This window comes from Puntigrus tetrazona, unplaced genomic scaffold (genome assembly GCF_018831695.1).
Source record: "Puntigrus tetrazona isolate hp1 unplaced genomic scaffold, ASM1883169v1 S000001106, whole genome shotgun sequence".
Taxonomy (NCBI): Eukaryota; Metazoa; Chordata; class Actinopteri; order Cypriniformes; family Cyprinidae; genus Puntigrus; species Puntigrus tetrazona.
In genome coordinates this window covers 63729-82827 of record NW_025048694.1, presented here as the reverse complement: position 1 = coordinate 82827, position 19099 = coordinate 63729, and the positions used below count along the sequence as shown (strand labels likewise).

Below are 19099 nucleotides of genomic sequence, written 5' to 3'. Positions count from 1 at the left end.
ACTCCACAGCAGACAGATTCAGTTGAATTGCCCTCCTACAGATTTGATCGTCAACTGGCCATTGGATGGGACGGAAGGCTGAAGCAGGTAGAATGGGTTCTAGTTCCTCTGGTTAGAGTCAGATTGGGTACAGGTCAGAAGTGCACATCTGCTGTCCAGAGATTCCACATGGCCAGGTCGATGGAAATTTTTGAAAATTAAATCAGTGAAGAACAGGGCCACCTGGCACTAGTGATGATTTAGCCATTTGGCCTCTCAGAGATGTTGTATGTTTTGTGGTCTGTTATGACTTCCAGCCAGTGATGCCATTCTTTCAGGGTGAGTTTGATGTAGAATTTCCCAGTTACCTCGTTATAATTTTGCTCCGCTGAGACCCAGTTTCAAGAGAAGTAGGCACAGGATGTAACACTGGAGAGTTCTCCTTGCCACTCCAACAGAGAGATGCACCAACACCTAGAGTTGCGGGTACATTTCAGCAGCCCAGAAAGGGAGATTGGGATCGGGGTGGCGAAGAGCTAGTGCCAGAGTGGAAGGGAAGTTTTTAGCGTGTGAAGGCCTCCTCAGCGTCAGGATTCAGGAGAAAGTTTTTTTTCCTTGGTTACAGAGGTAGTGAGGTGAGTGGTGTAGCCCAAACGACTGTAGTGGGTGATGAAACAATGGTAGAAATTCGCAAACCCAGGAACCTCTGTAGCTCCTTGATAGTGGTGGGACTGGCCAGCTGTGAAGCAGCATCCACCTTCTTGGGATCATTTGGATGCCTGTTGGCATAAAATGTAGCCGGGAAGTGCATGGTGCAGTTTGGTGAAATTCACATTTCTCAGCTTTTAGGAATAAGTGATGCTGTCAAAAGACGTTGGAGGACCTGGATTACATGACATAGATGCTCCAGTACGCTGAGTATATATCATCTATGTAGATGAGCACAAATCGATGAAGCATGTCTCTTAGAAAATTTCTTACCTTGAAGTTCTGGAGAAGATGGACAATGAGTTGGAGAGCCCATGGCGTGACCCGACATTTGCCAGCTGACCAGTGAAGGCAGAAATTTTTCCACTTGTCTACCATGCGGATCCGAATGAGATTATAAGCACTATGGAGGTCTAACTTGCACGAAGATACGTGCCTCCTGAGATCCTCCAGTGCAGCTGCCACTAGAGGTTAAGGGTAGCGAATTTTACCATTTGGTTGTTCTGTGCTCAGTAGTCGATACAGGGTGGGAGGAGCCACCATCTTTCTTGGCAACCAAAAGGAAACTGAACGCGGCAGGTAAGGTGAATGGATTTGAATGAAATCTTGTCTGGCGCCTCTCCTCCACATACTCCACCATGGCCTCTCTCTCTGGAACCGATAGGAGATATATTCATCCCTTTGGGCACTTTGCTTTCCAGTTAGGCGGAGTCGATCACACAATCCCAAAGGTTGGTGTGGGGATAAGTGAATGGCTGCGGATTTTGCTGAAGACATCAGAATGGAGAAGATCAGGTGGAGTGGGAGTGATGGATTGTGTTTGGGACTATCAATGGAGTGGAGTGACAGGTTAGCAGGTTTGGACTGAGTTTGGTGACTGATGCTAGGCACTCCTCCTTACATTGGCTACTCCACCTCAGAACTTCTCCCAGTTCACCTCTGGTTGGTGCAGTTGGCCAGAAGTCGACCCAGCACCACGTCTACCGTTGCATCCTCCAGAACGAGTAGGAAAGTTTTTCCACATGGAGGCTGCCGATTTGCAGAGGTTAGTGGTGGTGTCTCATTCTGAGAACCAGGCCTCTGTCAGAGGGTTCCTTGGATAGTCATTATATAGTAGGTATTGGGTAGATGATGACCAGGAATGCAAGGCTGGGAAGGCTGAGGGGATGAGATGAAAATCCCTGTGGCTCCCAAATCGACCAGCAACTTGAATGGGAAAAAGTTTATTTGTGATACAGGAGATTTAAATCGATATGGGGAATTTGCAAAATGGAAGGATTAGTGTGGTGACAATTACCGCTGATCAAGGTGGGCCCGGACTGGACAGGTACGGAAAGGATGAGTTGAGGAGCCGCAGTACAAGCACAGTCCTTCCAGGATTCGACCAGGATCTTTCACGGGTGGAGAGATAAGTAACTGTCATTGATCAGTTCCAGGTGCCGGGTGTGAGGTTGCCATGATAGGAGGTTCAGGCTCAGGATGTGCTGGGCCACATTGGCGACTTTTCTAAGGAAGGTTTCTACCACCCCACATTGTCATCATAAATGGCCATCTGTTGATGAATGGAGGGTTCAGTCCACACTTGACGGAACACGGAGAGAGGCGACATCGTTCAACCGCTCTTAAAGAAGGCCAGTGTATGAAAGCGCAGCACATGCTAATGAACTGATAGCTCAAATCTTGCCTGAGCTGCAGTAGTTAGTTGTGCACGGTCTTGCAGGTGGTTGATTAGACAAACACTTGTCAGAAATGCCCCTGAAAGTCATCAAGTAGGTTAAGCCATGCGCTATCCACTGCTCCAAGTTGCCTTTTGCCCACTGCAGAGGCTCTGCCGTTGAAGTAGAGATATAATAATGAGGCTATTTTTCCTTGTTCGTTGAGAAGAGAGATGAGGCTGCATCTCAGGTACAATGAGCACTGTAGGAGGAAGCCATAACAGGTGAAGTAAACTCCCCAGCAAACATGGTGGGTGAGCCATAGGACAGATTAGATTAACAGGCGGAGGAAGAGCTTTGCGAAGAGCTTGAATGAACCATGCAATGAGCAGCTTTCAGTCGTCAAGCGAACACAAATAAACTGAGGATATTTACTAGAAAGGAGTTCAAAGAGGGTAAGTTTAAAGTTCTTCCCTTGTGCGGCCAAGTGCTGAGGCAGAAAGAGTCTTTCGGACAGGCAGGCGGACAGGCAGGCAGGCAGACAAGCAGGCAGACAAGCAGGCAGACAAGCAGGCAGACGGAGAGATGACCAGAGCAGTCGGCTGTGTCACCTTGAGATCAGCCACTGAAGGGCGGAGTGAGGCGAATGGGGTGATCTGGTGATTAATGAGCGTGACAAGGTGACAGGATCAGCGGATGAGAGGGTGACGGCATGACATTATGTGATTGACTAGAGGTTCTAATACATCAATTGTCAAACTTTTCTGTGGAAAAGTACTACCTCACAAGTGTTTAATAATAATGTGTTAATTAGGTAGATTTAGTGTTACTACAGTAAATCCATCAAATATTAATTTATCGATTAAAAGTTATTTTAACTGCCAAACAAACCAAAAGCATTCTCTAAAAATAAATGGAGCACAGACACAACTATAATACATTTTATTAATAGAATTGTAAAATTATGCAGTTATGCAACACGTGATTAACGCAGCATGCATTTTCTGTTTTACCTGTGGCCTAGGCAGTGCATCTGCTGAGTTCTTTGAGTGGCTATAGCAGCATATAACGTTTTCTGTGTTCAAATTTGCTAAATAAATTAATCTATCAAACTGCATTTTTGTCTTATCCCAGATCATTATGGTACACTTATAATAAGTGCTTATTTTTGGACCATTGTAGCCTGGTCGGGTTATCACTACTGCAGAGTAATATATACCCATGTGAATCCTAATAGACATAAACTTAAACAAATAGCTCGGTTGAAAATGTCCTTCAGCAGGATGTGTTTCAGTTCTGTTTATTAACTGCTAGAGCACCAAAGGTTAGTGCTGCTTTAGAACCAATATTATATTTTGCATTTCTAAATTTACATAGTTTTGCAAGAATAGCAGAAATCCCAGCACAGCTATTGTCTCAATCATATGTCTAAGCTATTTTAGACAACAGCTTGATTATAAATCAGGATCTTGTGTGGATTAACATGAAAGGTAGTGCTGGTTATGTAGTCTTAAGGTTTATGATTTAGTCACAAATTCATATTAATTCCATTGTGTGTGTGTATATATATATAAAATCGTTTTATTGAGAATTTAGCTGCATCAAAATACAATATGTGGGCACATAGAGGCAAACAAACGTAATAATAAATATTAAATTTGCACTTTGTATGTTTAGAAGTTAGCTGCCTATAGTGTGAAAATGTAAACAGGCTTATCTAAATCTCAGTGCAAATAAAGAGAAGTAATCTATATTTATTTTTTTTATGTCTGCAATAGACATGAACAAGTTCTTTGAAAAACATCTATGACCTTTGAAACATGTCCAGTCTTCATGCTCTATGTTAACTATGGCTTCACTAATAATAAACATATTACATATATAACATATATCTGTCCATGTCAGTGAGAGTATTAAAAACCTAAATAGTATTAATTTGTTACATTTGGTACAGATAAAAATGTGTGATTAAATTGTGATTAATCGTGAGTTAACTCATGAAAGTCATGTGATTAATCGCAATTAAGTATTTTTATGGATTGAAAGTAATAATTATATATATATATATATATATATATATATATATATATATATATATATATATATATATATATTTATTTATTTTTTACAATAGCTGATCCACCATTTTATTACACATGCTAAGCATTATATGTAAAATATATTACAGTTTAAAACTAAATCCACATTGTTCCTTAGGAGCATTTCCCCATTTTCCCAGATATACACAATTTCTGTACTCTTTGTTATGACAAACCTTTTTATAATTTTCCTTGCTGTTTATATGAATTATTGTCTGTTTATGTTTGTGCAAACACAGGTTCACCAGTATTACAGCTTTTTCCCAGAGGATAAGGTTCCTTATGTCAACAGCATTGGTGAAAAGCATCGGATCAAGCAACTCCTTCAACAGCTGCCACCGCATGACAATGAGGTCTGTTAGTACTGACATGGCTCAAAGTTTTTAATTCAAAATGGATACTTCACAGCAGATATCTAAACACTGCAGATTGTCTAGTCCTAGACACATAGTTATACGTTTTTATTTCATATTGAATTCATTTTGTCTATACGCATTTTAACAATAGACTAAAAGACCCTGCAATAAGTCATGGCAACAGGATATGGTATTCTTTTTCAAGAAATAAAAGGGTACAACAGGGCTAAAATGTGATTTTGACTTTATTCTTCTGTAAACCTCTAGAATGCTAGTTCACTCTGCCATGCTGAGGGGAGTGCAAGCTATATTTCCTGAGCGCACACTAAGCACCAACTCCACTATCCCTTTCGGCTAAATGCCCAAGCAACATGTTATATAAACTTCTATAACAGTAAAAAAAAAGAAATATCACCCTGCAGCCCAAGACTGTTTGCCCACAGAAGCTAAGCAAGGCTGGGCAGTACTTAGATGGAAGCCCTCCTGGGAAAACTAAGTTGCTGTTGGTAGAGGTGTCAGAGAGGACAGCAGGGGTGCTCACCCTGTGGTCTGTGTGGGTCCTAACGCCACAGTGACAAGGACACCATAATGTGAAAGAGCATGTTCCTTAGGATAAGATGTTTAATTGAGGTCCTAACTCTCTAAAATCCCTTGACACTCATCGTAAAGAGTAGGGTGTCCCGTGGTATTGGGGAGCCATCCCCAATAATCCCAATCCACTTGATTGTCTCTCTTTTTCATCTCCAGCTGTATCTTGAAGCTAATCTGTTTGGGAAAGTGGCCCTCCAGGAGCAAGAATGTACACCCTGGTCTAGGCCATAGTACCAGACCCAGTCCTGCCACATAGGGATACTTCATCAACCTTTAATTCTCCCAGACAGGCTACAGTGTAGACAATTGATCTGTCTGTCAGAGGTCTCCAAAAGTGACAAATGTAAGAAAAATGGCAAGGAACTGGCAATAAACACCTACTGGAGACATGGAGACTTCTCGAAGGGATCTTTTCCCCAGATCCCTTGAACTGGTAGCCTTGAACATCTGACCACAGCCCAGTTGAAGAGGGAAACATTATTTTGGTATCACTGAAGATACACATCTAGAGTGGGGTCTAGATATATACGGAATTTGGAAAGTAAACAAAATGGTCAACATGTGCACTCACCATAGACATAGTTTTTGGAGCTCCAGTTAGCAGAAGTTACAGTCCATCCAGTGGCCAAAAGGAAGGCCTAGCAGCTTGGTATGTCTGCTTTATAGGCAAGGAAGCAGAGGACTCAACTTTAATAGTCAGAGTGGTGCATAATGTCGCTGCAGAAGTACCATAGCAGACCCTCAAATTGAGTGGAGCACAGCAAACATGATTATAAAGGAACCTGTAACATGCACAGCTGTGCTCATCTTTGAGGCCAGCTAGGAAAGGTATAATCCACCAGGTATTGTGACTCATATGAGCCCCAAAAAGTTCTTTAGAGTTCTTAGTTCTAAGATCAAGAGGAGAACATGTTCCTCCAAGATAGGTAGTTGTCCCTCCAATAGAGAGGGAAACATTGCCAAGCTCAACAGTAAGAACAGACCACCAAGGAGGAAAAAATGTTATGAGAAATTACATGCTCATCATGGGAGTTGCAGGCTCATAGGTAACCCTCCACAGTGAGGAGGAGCACTTCCATGCTCAATCTAAAAATGGCAACCTAACAGGGTGGCAGAAAGGATACCTCTAAACCTGATGTAACTCAGCACGGGGCTCTAGGAGGGAAGTTCTAACAGATTAAGAAGAGAACTCACACACAACATTGAGTTTAAAGAGGGAAAGGGGGTCCTGAACAGTTAGAGGCTTGAAAAAGCCTGGTGAAGAGGCTTGTAGGAGCAGTAAGCTCTTGCACCACCCCTTAGGACCAAGGGAGCAATGCCTGCTCATCCATGAGAGCAGATCAGGACACAAAGCCATAGATGCACATGATTATGCTTCTTAGAATCAGTACTCAATAATAGGCCTTCAGAAATGAAGGAGTATTATCACACTAACTCAAAGAAAATGATGTACTCAAAAGCTCTCACAGAGAGTTTTACAGGTTTAGCTGAAAGAGTATTATAACAAGGACTTACATCATGGGCTTTATAACCTGTCATAACTGCAGAAAGGATTTTTTTAGGAGTAGAGTGACTCAGTGAGAGGAGAACTCAAGCTCAGCACTCGAGAACTCAGCACGGTCATCAGGTAGCAGAGTATGCAATATCACTTAAGAGTTAGAGGGTGATGCCATGCTCAACCTGCAACTATCAAGAGATTCAGGATTCTGTACCAGAGATGTACTCACAAAGCTTTCAGAAGATTCTCAAACCCTAACCCTATGGAGGACAATATAAGTTCCTATAGCCCTGTATAGAATACCAAAGTTAGAGAACCAGGACCAAAGTATTCACAAAACATCTTTAAGCTAAATGTAGCTCCAAATTTTACAATTTATTGTTTCAGAAAGCATTAAAACTAGCTCCTAAATCTGTTAAATGTTAGTAGGAGTAGTGAAGAGTTACTAAAACCAAGCCACAAACTTTCCTAAAATGCCTGTTGCCAACAATCTGCCTCAGAATATTAAAAAATTTGAATTATTTGGCTTTTAAAAAGGTATCCACACTATACAATTTCCTATAGTTATATCCTTTTTATTAACCAGTTCGGCAACAAGTATCAGCTGCTCTTGCGTCCAGTTTGGTTTTCTTTTATAGTTGCACATCTTACTATCAGCCATGATTATTTTACTCTGATAATTAAAATGCTTATTCGAGAAGCATTGAATATTCGGCATTGAATGGGAGGAAGTCTAATGGTCAAATAGCGTGTGATTAACTGGGTGCAGCTGTGCAATCATATATGAGAGTGTGTAATTAAACTCAGGTGAAACCAATCTTGTTCAAAGGAGTATATGAAATGAAGTTCAGGGTGGTGTGCAGCAGTCTGTGTTGCATAATTTTGTAGAGATGGCAACCTCTAGTGTTAAATGGCAAGAAGACCATAGACTGGATTTGTGACAGTCGTACTGATTTTGGTGCCACTCTTTTTACTGGCTGTTTTGAAGGAAGAGCAGTGTTCACAATTAAAAAATATGTGAAAAGCTGAGATCGTTCAGCAGCTTAGTGAAATGCAAAGTGTCACATTACATGTCACATCCTAATTAACTCTTTAACATTTAATAAGCTTAGAAAATCTACTTTTCATTTAAGTGAACTTAATCCTCACATAAACAGTATATGCATGCATTTTAAATTCAATATTTAATTGAATCTTTATTCAAGCTAAAATAAGTGAATCAACATTTCTCTTGATTTCTCTTTTTCTTTTGTTCTTTGATTTACATCAATTACACTGACTGAAACATGTATTACTTTAAACCAGTGTTGTCTCTTTAAAACCTGGTATGGATCCGACACAAATCCAATCTTCTCACAACTATTTATGGTTATTTAGGACTTTTAGATAATTTAAGTTTACCTTTATTGTATATTAGAGTAATGCTGGACAGTATATCAGTTCATAATGATTAGCATTTTTCTTTAGGGTATGATGATTTTAAAAAAGCGTTTGTGACACTTTAAGAGATGTCCTTTTTCACTGTTGCGCTGTGGTGGGCACACAGCTGTGTAAATGATGTCATTTGATTATGCGGACCTGAAGCTTATAAATAGACGGTCAGATGTACACATGCTCAGTTTCTTTGTCTTTAGAGACTGCATTGTGTGTCGTTTGAACGTGAAAATGAAAGTGAAAGTTAAAGCTTACTAGTCATATCAGAGACGACAACTGAAGCAATACATGTCATCTTTTTCAGAGATTTTCCAGAAAAACTAGATAAGGTAGTGAGTGGTCTTGAGCGACTTTGAGCATTGAGAGGTAGCAAGCCCTGGTCCCCTGGCTTTCAATATATGGACAAAACAAATCTTGTATATATTTGTCACACATGTGGACTCTTTTGTTTGTCTTGTGCCATGTGTTCAGTGTGACCTACTTGTAGTTAATTGTCTTATCGTGTTCAGCTGTATTTACTTTGTGTATTTAAGTCCTGTTGTTTCAGCTGAGTTTGTCCGATCTCGTTTATATTATATGTGGTTTCATTTATCTGCCTGTCTGCCCAAAGGTATTATTATTACCCAAGGTATTATATCTTTATATGTGTATGATTAAAGCCATTAACTTTATATTCTGGTTGAGTGCTCCTTCTCGTAAACCACACCATGACAGAAGATCGGACCATACAGAAGTATTAGGGATGCTACCTCTGGCTGCAGAGAGTTCCTTGTGTTTTTTTCCTTTTGATCCTTTTTTCCTTGGCATTCTATTTAAGTTGTTGATAGAAAATAATAAAAAAATAAGGAGATGTTGATGATATTACTAAATATTAACTTTTAAACAAAATCAAGAATTAATCCTGTTTAATTCAAGTTTAGTTTATGTTTGCATTACATGGTTGAAAGTGTTAGGTATCATTAAATCAAAAACATGAATGTCTTGCTCGTTAGAGTTGGACATGGAATTAGATTTAATTTCATTAAATGCATTTTATCAAGTCAATGACATGAGAACATGCTAAACTATGCCAGTGCAGTTTAATGGCCTTGGATAAAACAAATTATTATTATCAGATATGTGGCAGCAATCTCATATAATAATATGATACTCATATTATAATTAAGCACACCTAAGTATTGCTACAGCATTTGCTAAGTTTACAGTAGCATTATGGTAGGATAAATGAGTTTTCCTGTCTGCTGCTCATGTTTTGGCTTAGCTCCACCTCTGCTTAAATATGTCAGCCAAAATCTCAATATTTTAATTTGTGTTAATTATTATTGTTAGTTGCAAATAGTACAGAATAGTAATGTTATTTATAGTGCTCACCGCTGACTATCCATTCTGCACACACCCTGTAGGATTTCAGGTTAGGTCAGAAAGTAAATTACTGTCAATTACTTGCAGAAAGTTCTCATGGTCTCATGGTGACAGCATCCATGTGTAACTTTTGGACGTCTTGCACATGAGACCATTAGAGTTGTGGCTCATAGCTAGGCGACTTAATCTAAGAGCCAATCCCCAGAGACATATAAGGGTTATGAGCTAAGCATGTGGTAGTTACTTATATAAGTCACCAGGGCAGACTACATCTGTGCTGCCAGAACAGGCTAGCACAGCAGGTCCTGCTTTGGACACAGGACAAGTTCTTGTCCATCATGGCAATAACATTCTGGGGCATATGAATGTGGCAGAAAATTCACTGTCAAGCAAGCACTGTAATCACTTTGATTGAAGTGCTCTGCTCGATGAGGAGTCTCCCCAGATCGCTATGTCCCTTTGTATTCAGTTTTGTCCGATCATGAAGTCCTTATGTGGTTTATGTTTCTGCCTGCCTGCCTGCCTACCTGTTTGTATATGTTTATTTTGCCCGTTTAAAAGAATTCAATTTGTTTAAGTTTATTTTACTTGTCGTCTGCTCCTTCCCGCTTAAACCTCAAACGTGACAACATCAGTCATTCTTGAAGCCTTTTGCCATTTATGACACCAGAGCAAGAAGAACTTCACTTCTGTGTCCACTACATGCTCTTCAGATTTATGTCCACCACACCAGTCAGCGACATGAGTAACAGAACCTTTTCATATGCTATTGTCATCGGCCTGTGGTCAAGCAACCTCTAAGAGTTAGGTCCCATCCAACCAGGTGGTTGCATGCTACACTAGGATTTTGACAAGGTGTCCCCTTGCAGACACTTCCAGTGCAGCAGCATTAGTATTCTTGTTCCACATCAGTTTTATTGAAATGTGGCATCGAGAGTAGCTTACTCAGGTTACTTGACTGCAACACTGTTCCCTGAAAAAGCAGGAATGAGATGCTGTGCCTCAATAGCACACTGTAGGCATGCCTGGATGTCTCTTCAGGCAAAGGTGCAACCTAAAGATGTGTATGTTTCTTGACTATTTATAACCTCAGTTGGACATAATCAAATTGTGTCACCAATCAAGGTTATTTAAACCAATTCTTGGCATGTACACAAACATGTTTCTCAACTGGTCAAACAAAGAATATTTCTTATCAAGGTTATTGAAGCGCAGCATAATCGTTACAAATTAAGTGTCTACTATCAGAATCACGGAGTAGTTTTAATGTATTTTTTATATTGCATTACCCAATCAGATTTCAAGTTGGCAGCACAGGGGGCCGTCTAGCAGGCTACCATTTTCTCGCTCTTTGATTGGATAAGAGAGCGTACTATTTAAAGCTAGCAAAAACACAGTATTATTCATTTTCTCAGTTTTCTTAGCTTATATTCTGTGTACAGTGTGTTGTTGTAGATTTTAAGTGCATTTTAAATCATATTCACCTTATGTAGATCTAAATATTAAAGTTCATTATGATGGTATTAATAAGAATTGGATTAGTTTGTGTAGGATGCAACTGAAAGCCTAGGTGTGAAATGCACGGCCCGCCACTGACAGATTGCATAAAGGACTTTGTATTTTTGTCTGGCAGTGCCATCAGGTATGTGATCATATTTCTAATTTGAGGCGCTATTGCGTCTATTCTGTCACCCAACATCACAAGAAGATGATATTTCAGGCTTCTTATGTAGCCGTATGAATGTGTTGTTTTGAATGGGCCAGCTCTAGTCTTTCCTTTGTTTTGCTTCCAGCTAGCGCTGTGACATAATTGTGACATCACTACATTTGACTGACCTAGTCGTGCATCACTCAGAAAAATAGGCCAATCAGAGAGGCTCGTGAATAATAATTAGACAGTAATTAGACAAATAATGTTTCGATATTTTGAAGATGTTGAATACTGATATAAAAAATGTAAAATTAAAAGATGTTCTTAAACGTAAATTTAAAACCACCAGTAGGTGGCAGTAAATGACTGTATGTCATCGCGATTTAAACAAATAATTTTAATTTTGATTCATTCAGAAACAAAACACTGCCATGTTGTAGAGACACAAAACAGTGCTGTGACTGTGTTTGGAATGACTTTTGTTGGCGAAATAGAGCAAGAACAGTCAATATAATGCAATATGCCTTAAGAATACCCTTATAATATTATTTATTATTGTAAATAGTATTATAAATACAGCCTTCACAGAAAGTGTTACTGAAATGTTTATTTTATCAAATTTGGTCATTTGGGGCAATTTGGCACTGATTCTACCACTAATATATTTTATATTACATTATATATATATATATATCTATATCTAACAGTTTTGATACTATATTATTAATTATATTGCTAAGTGAAACTAAGGGGTATATACACACACTTTTATTAATAGTATTAATATGATGAAATATTTCCTGTGCCATGAAATACATTTCAATCACAGCTTCATTAATAACTGTTTTTGATTGCCAAGTAGTTGATCCTTGATGATGCTAACTTATTGATGTTGTGTACTGATGTCAGGTTCGTTACTGTACCTCACTGGATGAAGAAGAAAAGCGGGAATTAAAGATCTTCAGTAACCAGCGAAAGCTTCAGACAATCTAGGCAGAGGCACTGTCAGACCTCTACCCCTCACAGTAACAGGAGCTATATGTGAACAGGTACATATACTAAAACAATGCTCATCTTTTAGTGGAGATGCAAGCTTCCATTTCTAATCTTTTTCATCTCACTATGTGGCCACTACCAGTAAAGTTATATCTTGATTGATTTACTGGTGAATTACTTTTCTGCACTAGTGAACAGGATTAGTAGAAATGAATAGCCATGCAAAGTCTAGATGTAGTAAAAAAATTTTATTGCATGTTACACATTGAGACTGGAAAATGACATCATGTCCTTCTCACATAGTGTGGAGACCAGATCAACGGTGGAGACATTGCAGTGTTTGCCTCACGGGTCGGCCATGGCCTGTGTTGGCACCCTCACTGTTTTGTGTGCTGTGTGTGTTCTGAGCTATTGGTAGATCTCATCTATTTCCACCTTGATGGCAAAATCTACTGTGGCCGTCACCATGCCGAACGACTTAAGCCGCGCGTTGCTCAGCATGTGATGAGGTGTGTACAGTCCAAACATCTGGCCACTGCCTGAAATTAACCTTGAACCTGTTAGAATGCCTGTACATTTCCTGCCTGTACATTTCCTGCCTTGCTTCAGAATATACAACTCCTTACTTAATTTGTGTCTCTTTTTGTAGATTATCTTTGCAGATGAGTGCACAGAAGCAGAGGGGCAGCACTGGCACATGAGACATTTCTGCTGTTATGAGTGTGAGGCCCCACTCGGGGGACAGCGCTACATCATGCGTGAGGGACATCCGCACTGCTGCAACTGCTTTGAGTCACTTTATGCAGAATACTGTGACTCTTGTGGAGAGCACATAGGTAAGGAAGAACCTCCATGAACATTGTCTTCTTTTTTCCCTCATTACAGTACAACTGCTTCTGGGTTTAGCTTTTATTCAGTATGGGTTTAATGTAAAAATGATCTGTAAAAATTATCCCATAAATGAGTGTTGCAAATCAAAACTTCATGCAGCAAAATGCACAAATATATATGTATATAAGCCATTTGCATTTCTATGAAGCTGCCGTTGTATTTCTTTAGACTGCTATTTTTCACAAAGTTGTTTGATAATTTTTACTCAAAATTACACAGAATTAGCCCTAAATTATAAATTACACTTACAATTATGGTTGGATTGCATTTGTGTCAGACAGTCATCTCACATCTGAATATGTCTACTTCCCTACTATGTAGCAGACTAAAAGCAAGTCATGAATAATTCAATAAACTGAATAAATTCATGATTAAAAAGTAGTTTGTATCAATTCAAACTATATATAAAACTTCGTGAAAACTGCCCAGGTGACCTACCACTTCTGGTGAGAATAAAATTAAAATTCAATTAAATCAGTAGACACTAACATTGTTGTCTATGACATGCAACACAAATACTGTTAACATTTCATCAAATTTAGTTTAGTTCATAAATGCACTGCAAAAATATTAACAGTTAAGCATCCATGTGGTTTCTATTATTCTATTTTTCTATGATAAAGGATTTAAAATCACTCATTTCAGTTGAGAACAATAATATTTGTTTAATACTGTATAAAAGAAAAAAATATATATATTGGTATATATGATTTTCAGAATTATGATTACACCATAGCTGTAGTGCAATATAGCCCCCATAGCCTCATCACTACTCCCAGCATTAGTCCACTAATAAAGTCCACTTGAAGAAGTGAATAAAAATGTGTGAGTGCATTCAGACACTTAAAGGAAAAGTACACCCAAAAATGAAAATTACACCATAATCTACTCACCCCCAAGCTATCCCAGCCATCCAAGCCATCTGATATAAGCTGCGTCAGAGGTCAGCGAAAAGGCCAGAACTCAATGCTCTCAGGGACACGCATAACCCCCTGAAGTACTTGTGGATATATCCGATTTACAGAGCTGCAAAATAATGGCCGCTATCCACCAGCATTATCAAGTTTTAAATTTTTTTTACTGTGTTTGTCTGAAAGAGGACAGTCATGTGGCTTGGGGGTGAGTAGATTATGCCATAATTTTCATTTTTAGGTGAACTATTGCTTTAATTTCCTGGAAAGACTGCATTTTCACAGTGCATGCGTGCTCTAGTTTATGCTAGTTGACAGTCCCTATGCATTATATAAGGGTATGGGGACAATTTCAAATAAAGCTTGAGTGATTACCAGTTGTGTCCATTGTTGTGTCACATCATGCTGAAATAGCTTGAAGTTGTCTACACTGAATGCCTCAAATTGACAGAAGTAACACAAGCCTGTTTACTACATGAGAATGTTTGTAAAAGTTTCCCTTTATCAGACCCTTCACCTTTAAGATTCAGGCAAATGAATACTTTCACATTTCCCACAAAAAAAGAGTTGCAAAGAAATGTCAGAGTTGCATGCTCTTTTAATCATGTAAACTATGCTTCACAACACACCTCCATTATCAAGAAACCCATAATACACACCAAAAATAGCTCTCATCATGGCATTATCCACCAGTTTATCTGTCGGACGCTTAATTTGTCTTCTTTAGAGGAGGTATGATGTGATGATCCTCATACACCCAGACCCAGAAGCAGAGTATTGCGACCCATACTCCACCACAGAAAGATATTGTATGGCACGAGAAACCTTTCTCAAGTTCCTGTCTCAAGGCCCATCACTGGGTGCTCCTTGTCATTGTGTAATGCTTGTCATTGTGTAATGCTAATGACGGACGTCTCACTCACGGGTCACTCACGCTCTGCCTGAGGCCTGTGGAAAGGCCATAATCTCACATGGCTATCTTCTGCTAATAGCCCTGTTTTGGCCAGCCATAGTATGGTTCTCGACACTTGTGTCCCTTTTTTAGTGCCTCTCCCCTGGAGGTTCAGATCAGGAGAAACCTCCTCTCTGAGCCGAGGGGCACCATCCTTCACCTCTGTCCAGAGTTATGAAAGTTGTGGGTGTGGCACCTGAGGGGGCAAAGCTCATAGTATTCAGTCTCTCAGCTGAGGTTGTTGAATCCATACTCCAGTCCAGAGCTCCTGCCACAAGGAAATTGCACACCTTGAAGTGGAAGGGCCATCAAAGATATCTCAGAGAAGCACATTACACCTAAAACTTTCAGCTCTGTATATCCCTGCTGAAAAGGATATGTGATCTCCAGACACTCGCTGTATTGTGCCTAGTGTTTGCTCCGAGCATGGCTAGGAGGCATTCCTTTACCCAAGACCCAGGTATGTCCCTAATTCCTTGTCAGGTCCCATTGTACTGCAAGCCTTTTGTCCTTCTCCTTCTAAGAAGCAGGCCAAGAAAGACTCAATTTGCCCTGTTCAGTGTGTGCACTGGATGCTTATGTTCACAGAGCTGCCCAGTGAAGTAAGGCAGATCAGTTGTTAATTTGCTTTGGTCCACCTAAGAAAAGGGTTCCAGCGACCAAGCAAACTATAAGTTGGTGGGTGGTTGAGATGTTTTTAATGTCTGGGCCTGACATCTACCCCAGGGTCCGAGGTTCTCTCTGCTTGATTCTGTGGAAGCTAACTGGGGTTTGCCGGATATGAGTTTATGCTTCCTGGTTACTTATGTCTATACATTCATGATGTCTTGCTTTACTGATTTGAAACTTCAGAATGTGGTCTCAAAGTGTTTGATGCAGTGTATTGTTCCCTTTGGGGAACCATGGCTAAATACGTAACCTTAAGCTGTTCTCTACGAAAAACTCTGCTTAATTCCTAGCAGTATGTTCTTACTACTAAACGGTGTGAAAGCCCTATTTAGTGAGTGCCAGTGAGCCTCCTCAAATGAACACTATAAATTATTGCAGGCAGCAATCAGTGCCATGTACACTTATGTAGTGAAGAACACAGAACCCAAAGAACACAGGTAAAATGGCAGCACTATACCAACAGGGATCCAGTTTGTACTCTTTACCATGACACAAATAGCTGCAAAGAGACCCTAGTAAAGAGAGCTTTTAAAGGGGTCATTTAATGCAAAATACACTTTTACATGTTGTTTAAACATGTTGGCAGTTTGTATACACATTCACCTTAATGATAAAAATTCACCTAGTGTCTTTTTTTCCAGTCATCATCCAGTCTGTCTGGAATGACACGAAGATACAGTACAAACTGAGACAGAATGATTGTGAAAATGTGAAGTAAAATGAATTCCAATACAGTTTTTTTCTCACAATACATTTAAAGTCATCATCAGCCAAGAAAAAAATTAATGTGATGTCTAATTGTAATTTTTTTGTTTTAGGTATAGACCAAGGACAGATGGCATATGAAGGTCAACACTGGCATGCCACCGAAGAGTGTTTCAGCTGTGCTCGCTGCAATCAGTCTTTGTTGGGTCGTCCCTTCTTGCCGAAACAAGGTTTGATCTACTGTTCCCGTCTCTGTAGCCAAGGGGATGAAGCTGAGTTGTCAGACTCCTCAGACTCTGCTTTCCAGAGTGCCCGTTCCCGTCAGTCACGCCACAGTGCTCAGATTGGCAAAGATGGGACAAAAGGCAAAAGTGAAAGTGTACGACAAACATCATCTGGCCCAACACCATTAGTCAGTGATGCAGAGCCTCTAGCTGTTAAAATGGATTTGCTGAGCATCTCTAGCCCAGCTCCCAGCCGTACACCCCACCGCACACCAACGAGAACCCCAAGTAGAACCCCAAGTCGGTCTCCAAGTCTGAACCGTGAGCAGTCAGTTTGGGTAAACAGAGATGAGCCTTATTCCTACGAGTCTCAACAAAGAGATTCCTCCACATCTTCAAATCCTCATCAGCTACGAAGCCAATGTAGCATGCGTAGTGCTTATCCTCCTTCTCCCAATCAGCCACCCAAGATAGTGAGCAATCCAGAATCTTGGTCCAAAGAACAACCTGGAGGTAATTCTAAAAAGCCTCCAGTCATGGCTGCTCTGAGAGGCCACTCTTTTAATGAAAACTGGATGCACCATGGCCAGGAACCTGAATTTCATGCTCCTAAGCTCAAAACACAAATGAGCTTCAATGAAGTACCAAGCCGTAATTCTGGATTTTGGACAAACGCAGTATAAGCATGCAAGGCTTCCCCGAGAGATCGTCCCCATTGCTGAGGAGCAGGCACCAATTTGGGCCAAGCTTTGGTGAACTTACGCCACTAGAACAAACACCAAGAGGTTCTGCTGATTCACTAGCACTTTCCTACACTACAGGTATGCATAAATTCAGTTAGAAAGGTAAATGTATCATGATACCTGGTCATATTATTACCTGACAGATGGATGTTTAAAACAAGACATTAATTGGTTTATTCAAAATGTCACACATTACATGCAGTATAACTATTTCTGATCTCTGTTCATTGTTTGTTTTCAGCAGGAAACTCTTTAGATGGGACCAACAGGCGTCAGGAGCACTTCTCTCGATTTTCTATGCCTGACCTGAGTAAAGATTCAGGGGTAAATGTTTCTGATAAAGGCACCATGGGTACATTGAACTCATCAATGCAGTTTCGCAGCACTGAATCCCTGAGCTCTGTCCCAAGACCTCTCGCTGATATTGGCATGCCTGTCAGAGTAAGATACCCTCCTCCACTATACTGGGATTCAGCAAGAGGTTTAAGTTTTGAGAATCCGGTCAAAGGTCAAATTGGCCTTGCAGGAAGTATGTCCTGTATGCAGGAAGGTACTGCCCAAGCGATGACACCACGGCCAAGACGCTCTCAGACACAAGACTCCCCAGACAGCAGCGCCAACGTCAACGTCACCACCGCAAAGGCCACAAAGGTCACAAATATCACTACCGCTCCCGCCGCTCTCGGTCAGACAATGCCCTGCATTTAGCCACAGACAATCAGAGTTTCCCTGGGGACCCCATTCATAGATTTCACAATGATTTTGAGCAACCATCCTCGTCAAGGGTGTCACACAATCTCTTTGGAGGAAATTATGGGTATCGACAACAATTCTTTAGGCCTTGTCCTCGAACCACCTCTGACCTCACCTTGCAAGATCCTGGAGGTCCTCAGATTGGACAATATATGGGAAGGTATGGAGAAACAGCTGAGGATGAAGATCAGTTTTGCTCAACCTGTTCCTCTTCGTCAGAGGCGTCAGAAGATGATGGTTACCTCCTGGGTGAAGTCATTCCACGGCCAGTGCAGCTGCGATACTTTGACAATGAAGAGTTGCGACATCGTTATAGTCCTACAGTGATGGGAGGCCACACTCAGCTACATACACGCATAAGCGGCGGAAGAGCAAGAACTGCATCATATCATAAGCAAATGGTAATGAGTGTTTGAGTGTGTGTATTTGAGAGTGGGTATACAGTATACAACAGAAGTTAGTACGGTACAAGCAAACATGCAGACAGAAAGTTATGTTCACAGGTTATTTTATAACCATGTTCATGTAATTAGATTATTGTTTCAATGACCACATATTTTCCAACTTGTGTGTTTGTCATTGCATATGTAGAAAGTACAACAATGTTAAAGGTGCACTGGGGTAAAGGCACATTTGATTGCATTCCCTTTACACCACTAGACGGCACAAAAATTCACTTCAGCACTTTCTCCAACAACTATGTTTGATTGCACATGGAAGCGTGGCAGAAGACACAATTCTAGGCTACTTTGATCTAATTATGTATCAAATGATAACTTATTTATTTTGAGATTTTGTTGAGGTTTTTCAGTTTTGTTTAAGAAAATTAAAGCAACCGTTGTTACAGTAACAGGAGAATATGTGAAAGTATGGTTTGTTGGGTAAAAACTGCTGCCCTTGCTGACAAATGTACAATAATTAA

At 40.2% G+C, this 19099-nt stretch overlaps 1 pseudogene; it reads left to right on the top strand.

Moving 5' to 3' along the window:
• Positions 1 to 1940: 1940 nt before the first annotated feature.
• LOC122340942 lies at positions 1941 to 18783 on the top strand (annotated as a pseudogene).
• The last annotated feature ends 316 nt before the right edge of the window (positions 18784 to 19099 follow it).